This window comes from Numenius arquata, chromosome 19, assembly GCF_964106895.1.
Source record: "Numenius arquata chromosome 19, bNumArq3.hap1.1, whole genome shotgun sequence".
NCBI lineage: Eukaryota > Metazoa > Chordata > Aves > Charadriiformes > Scolopacidae > Numenius > Numenius arquata.
This window is the reverse complement of record NC_133594.1, coordinates 2,733,345-2,745,376: the sequence shown is the minus strand read 5'-3', so window position 1 is coordinate 2,745,376 and position 12,032 is coordinate 2,733,345.

Sequence of the window (12,032 nt, the reverse complement as noted above, 5' to 3'; positions counted from 1 at the left end):
CAGCGTGACGAGACAGAAGGCTTAGCCTGGTAAGACCGCTCCTATTACCAGGCAAGGGTGGATGGTTGAGTTACCCACCTCTGTTTTAGTGGGAGCTTCTGATTGATTTACACAGCAAAACAGCCTAATCAAGCGGAGGTCAAACATACATAAAAGTAAAAGCTCTTCCCAGGTTTTTCACACCTTCATCGCACTCATGAAGCATTAAATAAGGATCAATCCCCCACTAGGGCCTTTGGGTGCTGCTGCAGTTTTAACAGGCAAAGTTATTTACTTCTGGTACTTGGCTGCAACTTTTACATATTAATTCTCATAAGATTTCCATAGAAAGAAAATACTTAACATCTAGGCCTGCTAGAACTGTCAGCCTTCTAGGTCCAACCCTGTGTAAATGGCAGTCACAGCTTCTCTTTGATTCCTGAGGTAGACTAAATATTCATCTGATCTCCACAGCTGCCACCCACCCACCCACACTCCCCCCATTTCCAGGGAGCAGCAGACATTAGATAAGAGTGGACAAACCCCTCCTTTCTCAGGTCCCACACTCTAATTCAGGGATTCAGCCTGGGCAGTAAAGGCTGAGGGACTTGGGTCTTTTTAGTCTGGAGAAGAGAAGACTGAGGGGGGGATCTTAACACCTATAAAAACTTAAAGGGTGGGTGTCAGGAGGATGAGGGCCAGGCTTTTTTCAGTGGTGCCCAGAGACAGGACAAGAGGCAATGGGCACAAACTTGAACATAAGAAGTTCCATCTAAACATGAGGAGGAACTTCTTTGAGGGTGCCAGAGCCCTGGAAGAGGCTGCCCAGAGAGATGGTGGAGTCTCTGGAGACATTCAAACCCTGCCTGGACACGTTCCTGTGCAACCTGCTCTGGGTGGACCTGCTCCGGCAGGGGGATTGGACTGGATGATCTCCAGAGGTTCCTTCCAACCCCATATCATTCTGTGATTCACTGTAGAACCATACCTCAGACCCAGGTCTAAGCGAGCCTTGAATTCCCTCTAGGTGGGAATAAACGGAGGCAAAGCCTATCACTACCCTGTGCTGTGCAGCCTCTGTCTCTTTATATCCAAATCACACTTCTTTCATGACCCACCTCCCGATGTAACCTAAAGTGGTCCCTTTGGAGCAGTACATATCAAGCCTACCTGGCACCAGCAGCGCGGCTCCTGCTGTCCTCCTCGCTAGGTTGGTTGTTCTGCCCAGAATAAAATATAATAAAGTGAATTTTCAATAAAAAGGAAAAAAAAACATGAGGAGTTTCTCCTTGCAGTCTCATTCCGCTCCTGGGTAGGACTCTGACAGAATCCAAACTCCAGCTCCGTCTCAGCCAGCCCAGCAAGGGGGATTAGATCAAAGTTTTGCTTGTTCCTACCGCGGATGCTCCATCCATAACTCTAGGAAATCTGGTCTTGCTACTGATATTGGGGCTGAAAAATACATTTGTGATGGGTAAAACCACCTCTGCAGTTCTGAGTTTATTGGTGTGGGAAGCCAAAACCCCGGGATGTTGCTCGAGGGGAATGTGGTTTGTTCGTCTACAGTGCTCCAGCAGGTAAGATTCAAAGTGACAGGTACCTGCTACAGCCGTGCCTGGAATTCTGTTTAATAACAGATAAACACTCTGGCAGTCCTTATTTCAGGTGGAGGCAACGTGCTAGCACAGAAAGGGGGTTAGTTCCCAATTGTGTTTGTTTTCTGTGCAATTTCCACCATTTTTTAAAAAGGTGTTTGTTATCAAACCCAAACATTTTGTCTATATACAGTGTATATACACACATACATCCCTTTTCTCCTCTCCCTCTAATTTAGAGACTATGTGTGATTCGGGGCTGACACTGGATGAATTGCATCTAGCCAAGTGAGGTACCATACGCAGCCAGCTACATATTTCATTGCAAAATGCCCAGACTTCCCTGTTTAAACCCCTTTGTCGTGAACGATGACTGGTATTTAAACAAGCAGATAGCATTTTCTAGAGCATTTTATCCACTTTAATTAAAAACTAATATTTATACAGCCAGGCAGATGTGTTATGCGCCAAAAGAAAATAACAGTCTTCCCTTCTGGATTGCTGGTGACTTTCTGCAGTAACTAACATATAATCATTGTTAAACTGGAATAAGTACTATCGATTGTTGTCTCTAATAGAGGATATGATTTTAAAGAACTTGCAGCACTGGACTGTTCAAGCTCATTGTATTTATTGATTGAGACTATGAAGACTGTAATCACACGTGAAAACCCCAAGGTTATTCATCATGCATTGGCTATTCAAAAGGAGCATCCGATACTGCCTAAATGAAATAGAACGAGTGCGACCGCTGCCATGGAAGGACTTCGTCACCGTCCCATGGCTACACATGGAGTGGTGGAGAGTCCACGTGCTGCTCCAGGCACTGGTCCCCAGAGCCAGGTCCTGACCCCTCCTGGGAAAACAGGAGGCCACCAAAAGTGACACCCCACACAGAACACGTGGCCACTGCAAACACGAGGGGAGACAGAAACTTTCTTCTGGTGCCTGTACAGACACGCAGCAATCTTAGCTAACACTGGGCAGCATTTCACCCCAACGGCTTCTTTAAAGCTGAATCTGGCTGCAGGTGAACACTGAGAATACAGACTTTACGTAAGTGAGCTATACACTCAGGATTAGGATAAGAAGGAATTTTGTGGAGCAACACCTCATTTTTAATCCACTTTTAGCTTGCCTCTTCTCGTCTAATAACTCCTGCTGTTACTCTCTTCAGCCTCCAGAGCCTTCCACATTACACCATGGTTTACTGTTAATTATACATTACCTTCTTCTTCCATATCCCATTGCATTTGTGGCCATAGAAAATAGCAACAGCATCACAGCTCCTCAGAACATTAGATTGCTGCTATAGCTTTGGTAGCAACTGCCAAGGAGCAGCAAAAAGGAGGCTGGTGGGCAAGGGACCAGGGAGCAACAGACAGGGTCGTCACCAAGGAAGGGACAGTGCCACAATACCTGCACAAGAAGAAGATAGCAATCTATTAATCCTCAGATGAATCTGTAGTCAGGAAACCAACACACAAACCTACACACAACACAACTTGAGCTTAAATACATCTCCTGAGCCAACGGGGGAAAGCCGGTGGGTGGAGACCCCAGATGGGGCTGCCCAGTGCAATCAGGGCCAGGTGGAGCACAGGGAGGACACTTCGTCTGCGCAGTCTTGCCCTTTTTCTAGAGTAATTAAGGAGTCATTAAGCAAAATTAGTCCTTGAAGGAGCTCCATCCCTGTGCTCCTTGCAATCAGGAGCATCAGTGACCCCTTGTCAGTGGCTGTTGCCATCTCTTCCTTCACCAGACCTTCTCTCTGTTTTTCTCTTTGTCTCTGTTTTCTTCAACTTCACTAAAAATTTCCCACCGTGGCCTCATTACAGATGCTTTTACCAAAGAGCACCTACATGATTTAATGCCTTTCTGGTGCCTATTAAATCCAGCATCCTACTGAAAGAGGTACTAAATTAGCCTTGGATCTTCCTTGTCAGATCATTAGCCATGTTGAATTTTATGCTATTTCCCACTTAAATCTGGGCTTTCAGTGTTTTCTCTCTCAGATTTCTTCTGAAGCATTGTATGCTGTGTATCAAATAAAAGGTCCTCTATGCTGTCTTTGTGCCACAGAACCATAATGCAAGGTATTTTCTCTTTCTGTCTGCATTTTCATCCCAAGTGGATCTAATTTACCACTTAAATGCTCTGGTTTGTCCCAGAGGAAAAAAAAAAAAAAAAAGAAAAAAAAAAGCTGCCTAGATCAAACACCAGGAAATATCTCCTAACAGACAGTGCTAAAATTCTGTGGGAGCGGGCTCAGTCTGCAGGGAGTGCAGCTTGTGGGGCTGCAGGACGTTGCATGGTGCTACCAAAGCTGCTACAGCACTGATCATTCTCAGAGACAAATTAATTTAGACGGTACCTAACTGTGTCAAACCTCAAGCAAACTTCCTGTCACTGGGAAGCTGGTTGTTTGAAACTAGTGTGGGGAAGCACATGGTCTCCCTTCCCTGGGGAAGGAAGGGCATGTCCTGAGCCAGCAAGGCTATGGACACCAACCAAGCAGTTGGGAAAGGTGGGAAACCAAGGTGGCATCTGGCACTTCTCTGTCCCCAGTAGCACAGAAAGAGACGTGCAAGGTGCAGATGGGGACCACCCTACCTGAGCTGCTCCTGAGCTAAGTGAGCAAAGGGAACAGGAACCATTTCCATGTCTAGCACACAACAATGGAGCAGTAGCCACCCTGCTGCGCCGACGGCTCATTTACGTGGCCTATTTGGTTCAAAGAATTGACAGTCCTCAAGACCCAGGACCTTCTCTCATGGAAATCCTATGAGGGAAAGCAGGAAGGAGCTCAGGTGGTGGGAGACTTCAAAGCCTGATGAGTGTTTATTGGTAGGAGGGAGAGCACCTGGGAAAGCCTGACTGGGGGTTATAAGAGGGGAGGGAAGTAGCTCATCCTGGATGACTTCAGGTAGGAGGATGGTGGCTGTGCTGTCTTGGCGTTTGTTGGCTGGAAGAATTTTGTAGGAGCTCCAGTTTAAGCGTAATATCTTTCCAAAGTAGTGAGAAAATGCACTGTTGTGTTTTTAACTTTGCTGTTCTTTTGGCTGTACTGGGTCATGCACAAGGTGTTGGAGTTGGGGAAACAGACTCTTGAGCAAGTGCAGAGCCCAAGGAGGTGAGCTGGGACCCGGGGCAGGTGCATGGAAGGAAGACTGGAGAGAGAAGGAGCTAAGTGTTAACATAGACCCTCTTTGGGCTGTGGGAAGCCTGGGGGACATTAATCCAGCTCATGAGGGCTGCCGGAGCCCTGGTGTATCAGTGTCACTACCTTTACATCCCTCCTGCTTATGCCCAAGGGAAAGGAGGGTGTCAGGCACTGGCTCTCCCTCTCCCTGCCTGTCAGTTGGCAGCTCTCCTCCTTCATCATCCTTCTAAGCTTTATTGCCAAGTTTTTATGTAAAGTAGAAAAGCCTCATTAAGTGATGCTGGAAGTACTCCTCTGTTGATGTTAAAATATGACAACCGTGTAAGTGAGCAAAATGTTCTGGATGGGTTAATGCTTTGCACAGGTACAAAATGACTCTGGAAGGTGCAGAACAGGGAGAAATCAGGCCTGGAGAGGAAGGTGAACTGACTGAGTCTTCAAACTGTGGCAGTCTCAAAGTTAGGAAACAAGCCCAGACATCCTCATTGTGAGTTTAATATCCAGCTGCACATGCCAAATGTCCTCTGACTTTTCCTGCAGAGCTCCAGAGAGCAAATCTAGAAGGACAGTTACATCCCCTCTGGTTTGTTCTGGTATGTCAGTGTTTCTTGCAGGCCATGGATATGCAGAGCTTGGTTTCATGAATCCTTTGGAGCTGCACTGTTGCAATCCTTTGGGGTCTGGTCCTCAGGCCAGATGGTCAGTTGGTATAAATCGGGCAGCTCTGATGTAGCCAAAGGTGGTGTTGTGATTTATACCAGGTGAGATTGTCCTGTTCTACCTTGTGGCTGGGTGTCCCTTTGTCCAACACCTCCAGGACCATCTGACCCATAAAGCATCAGCTTGGAGCAAATCCTTGTGGAAGAAAGCTAGGAGTTATGTTCAGACATGACCAACAATTGGAGCGATACTACCCATGATCTGGGTACCCAGATGGTCTAAAGAGACCAGGGCACCTCTGGAAGGGATCTAAAGGATCAGGGTGCTGAGGGGCTTTGGCTTAGAGCTGCTAGAACATTAAATGGAGACCACTCTGTGCCATCTCCTGCCTCTGTGTGGACTTTAGCATAGAGCTGGGATCCAGAGCAGGGTGTTTCTTAAGATCAGGTGCTTTGATTTCTCCTCTGAAAGAGGTGCTCTGCTGGTTGTGTGGTGGGAGCAGAGAGATGGGGCAGCATGTGGGTGTCTCTGGGGTGTCCTCTCCAGCTGGGCAGTTACAGAGAGCGAGAGCATCTTGAACTGCTAGCAGCCTCCGTTGGGGCGTGGGGGAATTTGCAAGTTCTAATTCTTCAGCTTTAGATAATAGAAAAAAAAAGCATTGATTTGGGGAATCACAAATTGAAGCCACAGACGGCTCTGGGCCTTGCAATGGTGCTTTTTGTGGGGGCAGGGTTGTAACACCATTGTGTGCTGAGAGCTCGGGGTTCTGCTGCTGAAAGTCAGGACCTCTTCAGCTGCCTTCCCTGGGAGGAAATTCTCCTGGGCTGGTGCCTGAAGAACCCCCCAACACCTCAGAGCTGCATCTGCCCCAAAAATGGAGTCGGACAAGGATTTTATTTTCATTTTGTTTTAATTCCTTTATTACGAAGGTCTCCGAATCTTACAGAAATGGCACCTCTGCAGTTGAGTCTTGCTCTGGGAACAAGGATTTGATTGCTTCTCCTCTGCTTATGCCATGTAAAAATTGTTTTCATCTGTCTGCTGATGGGCTGCGGTGGAAAGCAGAGCACAGGGTGTATAACTGCAGAATTTGTCAGATAAACCAGTGCTTAAAATATCCCTCCTCACTGCATCCCATTACATCTCTTCTCCCTCTTGCCTTTCTCATTCAGGATACTATTAACTCAATGGCTTTAGTTGCAGCTCTGCTTACAGCACAGCATTAACTCAAAATAGAGCAACAGCTGCTTGAGATGCAACAAAATTCATCTCTGCTTCCTATTAGCTGGAGGCCATGAGTCCGCACTGGGAAGAAGGTAAAAAGCAATTCATATGGGAAAGCTGGAAAATTAAATCTCTTGTATGAAAGAGGGAGATTTAGACCACAGGAGAATCCATTTACTCCAGTAGTCCCTGCTGTCATTCCTGATTTCCAGCAAGGACATGATGACAGGGAGATGCTGGCTTGGAGGAGGCAGTCTTCATTCAGCTGCCCAGGTGAGCAGCGATTCAAAACTTACTATCAATTCAGTTCTCTTAATATAGCTTAGGATGAATGGAGATATTTTTATTCAAAGGCTAAATGAGATGTTTTTGATGTCAGCTACTAAATTATCTCATGTAATCTAGTTGCTGCCTCCCGCTGAAGCAATGACTCTGTGCTTGGGAGAGACAGAATAATTTCCCTATGAATGTCTTTGGAGCAGTGTGACAGTGACCTTACTCTGAGACTCGTTGCAAAGGTGCTGGGTAGGTACCAGGAGCAGAAGTCTTTTCCTCAACCCAGGGTAGACTCCAAGAGGCAGAGTAATCCAGGTGAGGGACTGGGATGTTAGGCTGAGACCTGTTGCTGGCTCTGCCACCCATCTGTGGAGGGATCCTTTCCTCACTTAGCTTTTATCTTGCTATTACCGGCTTTTATTTAGATGGGGGTCTCATTAATAGTATTTAGGGGCAGAAACTGGATGGGGTGGGCAGCTCTATCTCAGGTTCAGGCTGCTAATTCGGGAAATGGTCACTAATTGTGCCCAGGGACTGAGGCCAGCTTCCACCTTCAGTGGAAGGTCTTGATGATGGAGGGAGAGAAGATGCTGTATTAGGAGCCAGCCTGAGGCTGAGCCTCCTTGTCTCATCTGCCCAGATGGCAGAATTTCCCTCTTCTCTGGGCAAATCAGTATGAATCACTCCGTGTGGAGCAGTGATTCCTGCAAGACCTCCATCCACATCTTCCTCAGAGCACCAGGCAGGTCCTCGGGTTGCTTGTCTTTGCAGCGCTGGTGGACCATGGCTGGTTTTTTTGTGTCTTCAGCTGTTGCCACAGGGCTGTCCATGTCCTTGCAGGAAGTGGCTGGGATAAGGGACTTGAGCTTGCGGTTGGGTTTGGTATATCTGTGCCACATCTTGGGCTCTGTGGCAGAGCTGGGGTGTCCCCACGTGCCTGAGTGGCTCTTGCAGCAGTGCTGCTGTTACCAAAAACAGGCCTGTGCTTTGGTTATAACCAGACACTAACTACAATGTTGTTTGCTTCCTACTAGCCTTCTTACCGTGCAAGAAAATAGTTACTCGCTGAGCTGATAGTGATAAGGATGGGATAACAAAAGGTAGTTAATCACTTTGAGTTTCTCTCCTATGTCAAAGTATGTCCTCCTGTACCAATTAGGGCAGAGCTGTGGTGGCTACTTCAAGAAACATCCTTATCATCCTCAAGAAGTTGGGAAACTTATGTCCTGAGATGACTCAATACCTTAAAAGGAGAATGTGAGGAAGGGTATCCACCGAGGAGCTCATGCCTGCACAGAAGTGTTTTGCTGATGCTGCAAAACTTAATACACGTGTGCGAAAGGGCTATTTAGTCATCCCAATGAATATGTAAGGACAGGTGGAGTTACATATTAGGCAGGTGGAATTATAAGAATCCTTTGCGTATAAATAATGGGTGAATATCCCTGGTAAGGTGTGTGCTAGATTTGTGGATTTCCACCTGGCACCTGATGCTGAATAAAGCAATATCTCCTCTCTAAACTGCTTCTGGTTGTGGGAGCTTTTATTTCAGGTAACACTGTGGTTGAGGCTGGTGGTTTATATCTGCTGGATCAACCATGCTATGGCCCGGTAGCAGCTTTGCTGCCTGTTAACGCCAAGTTAAATCGGTGAGGGACAGAGCCCTTCTAACTCCCTCCACTTCCACGGAGCGAGGTTGTTCTCCGGGTTAGAGGAAGCCTGGCTGGCAAGTTGCTGGAAAAAAAGACTGGCCGTGCTTTAGCCTTTGAAAAGTGGCTTGGGCCGAGCAAACCCAGGTAGCCCAGCATCTCTGGAGAGATTCAGGCTGGGGATAGGCAGAGGGTGTTTGACATTCAGAGCAGCTCGCTGTGCTTCGTGCCTTACTGCTGCTGGGAGCCCAGGGAAGGCCACGAAGCTCCTCGTAAAAGAATAACAGCATTTGGTAAAATAATCCTGGTGGCTTTGCTCTTTGCATCTAAAATGATTGAGATCAGGTGCCACCTAGTGTAAACCCATTCTCTTAAATGTAGATGTGACTCCATCCAGACTCCTGTTATTTCTTCCTTTCCCCGCTTTGATTTGCAAGATGTAAAATCCACAACTGCCATAACAAAAGCAATTCAGCCCTTCCCCTGGGAGATCCTGCAGTAAAATCCTCATCGAGTGCCTGCTGATGCTCTCTGCAGTGCTAAAGGGAGGACGAGCAGAATCACAGAGGTCTCGGACCTACACCACCATCTATTCTGCAGCCCAGTTGGGGAAACGAAGCAGGAGTGGGATGGGATGGGATGTGGGGTTGAATCTGTGGCTGGGGGCTAGCGAGGGTGCTCCTGGCCATGTCTCCTCCCTCTGCAGCTTCTGCAAAATGATGGTGGAAACAGCTGGCTCCCAGGAAGAGTGAATTGACCTGATCCAGCCGGGATAGAGCTCAGTGGGAGACGTTCCTTCTCCTTGGACAGGAGCAGGGACCTAGTGCTGTAAAGCAGCGCTCTGCCCCATCCCTCCCACCCCTACTCCTCTGAGGACCCTGCTGCTGAGCAGCCACTGGGTACTGGCTGGCCAGAGCCCCTGGGGAGTTATAGCCCCACCAACCACCCCCCCACCATCAGGCCACTGGGCAACGAGGGCAGGAAAGACTCAGGAGGGCAGAAGGCTGAAGCCACCCTGTGGGGATAAGGAGGGTTGGTATAAATAGAGCTGGTACTGATTAGCGAAGGATGTGTCTATAAATATTTATTCTTGTCACTCCTGCTAGTTGACTTCCAAGAAAAATTGGCGGCTTCTGCTTGCAAAAGTGTTTTATGCTGATTTAACTGGAGTATGACTGGTGATGTGCTGAGAATGCACAACCACATGCTTGCATGTCTGCTGGTGAGGTTCTCCCTCCTCGTGCAAAGGTGACGAGGAAATATTCAGTTTAACTCCAGTCTGAGATGTAAAGTCGTGTTGAAAATTAGGGAAGGATGAGCTGATGCATTCAAAGCTTGTACCGGGGGAATTCCGCTTTCCTCAGGGCCCGGGGAAGAGGAGGGCTGGGGGTCAGTTCATCACTGCCACGTGTGGGAGCTTTGCTTGGAGCAAACCTGCTGGGTTCAGAGCTTCCAGGGCAAGCCAGTCCTGCCTCCGGGGAAGAGAATAAATATTTTAAAATGTAATCAGAGTCATTGGGGAAATGTGACAGGATTTAAACGATGACATAACACGCTTGTCTTGTTTCTGCTGCCCGCGCTAATGAGCGTGAATTGAGAGCATTAGAGATCTATCCACAGGCATTAGTGTGTGTGAGTCAGGGGATCGCAGCCTTAATTAGTCTCATCCTCCACTGGCAGCCGAGCCACTTGCCTGTCCGGTGCAGGCAGGAATGCCCCGCGATGCTCTGGAGTTACACCGTGCTGCGGTCTGTCGCATCTCGGGGCTGGATCTACACCTGGTCACAGGGGGTGTCTTTCATCTTCACCTCCCCATGAGAATTTTGAGCACTTTTCCTTCTCTTCTGGGGAGTTTCAGAAATGTTATGACAACTCTAAGACTATTATTTTGTTTTCTATTGGTCTTTTTTTTTTTTTTTGACATTTATTTTTGTTTTCTATTGGACATCTTGGGGAGGAAGAATGCCAGGCACCGATATAGGTTAGGGGTGGACCTGCTGGAAAGCACTTCTGAGGAGAAGGATCTGGGGGTCCTGGTAGACAGTAAATTATCCATGAGCCAGCAATGTGCCCTTGTGGCCAAGAGGGCCAATGGGATCCTGGGCTGCACAGGGGAGAGTGTGGCCAGTAGGTCGAGGAAAGTCATTCTCCCCCTCTACTCTGCACTGGTGAGGCCACAACTGGAATACTGTGTCCAGTTCTGGGCTCCCCAGTTCAAGAGAGACAGGGAACTACTGGAGAGAGTCCAGTGTAGGGCAACAAAGATGATGGAGAGATTGGAGCATCTCTCTGATGAGGAAAAGCTGAGAGAGCTGGGACTCTTTAGCCTGGAGAAGAGAAGGCTGAGGGGAGACCTTATTATTGCTTATAAGTATCTAAAGGGCAGTTTGAGGGAGGATGGAACTGGACTCTTTTCAGTGGTTCCCAGTGACAGGATGAGGGGAAACGGGCACAAGCTAGAACATCTGGAGGTCCCTTCCAACCCCATGTGATTCTGTGAAAACCTCTTTCTGGTGAGGATGACAGAGCCCTGGAACAGGCTGCCCAGGGAGGTCGTGGAGTCCCCTTCTCTGGAGATTTTCAAGCCCCACCTGGATGCAGTCCTGAGTGATGTGCTCTGGGCAACCCTGCTTTGGCAGGGGAGTTGGACTAGATGATCTCTAGAGGTCCCTTCCAACTCTGACAATTCCGTGACAATTTCTTGCTTTAGGAGAACTTTCAGCATTCAGAACAGCTCTTCTTTTTGCTAAAACCAATATTCGTTCCACCAAATGCTTAATTTCTACAAGAAAATGAGTTGGAGGCAAACAAGTAAAAGCCTGCAGAGAAAGGATCCAGGATTCAAGCTCGTCCTGGTTTTTCTTTCCGTCCCTCCGTGATCCTAATTCCCCACTGTGGCCTTTTCAAGGAAAGCTCATGGAGCCCAATCAGCAAGGTTTGGGACAGCAGGGGGGGAATTGAGGCTGTAGTGTCTCAGCCAGTTGTGTTTGGGCTAGACATCAGTCCTCTGGCATCTCTCAGCATCACTCTGACGGTATGAAATTAATTTTGAAAGAGAAAATCAAATGGCTGTTGTGATTGATTAGATGCCTTTGCCCCGCTAGACTTAATCGATGGCAGCGGGTATTTATTGCGTTATATACTACAAATCAATAATGATTAGTACCTCATTAACCTTTTCTGTTCTTTTGATTGTCTTCTTGCAGTGTTTTAATAACAGAGTGCAGAGCGTCCCTCTCCAGCCCGGCAGGATGGGTTTGTAGGCTGGGGAAGATGAGTGGTGATGCTTTTGATGAGTGTGACCCTGCAGCCCTATTACTTCTCTGAGTAAGTGGAAGAAACAGAGCGTAAATCATTCCCACTGGGAGAAAGATGCTCCTGGAAAGGTTCTCTCACCTCCAGGCTCCTACAGCCTAAGCTGGAAAACTTCTCAGCCCTGTGACTCTGTGGCAATGGCTGAACGTGGAGCAAAGCTCTCAGCACTGG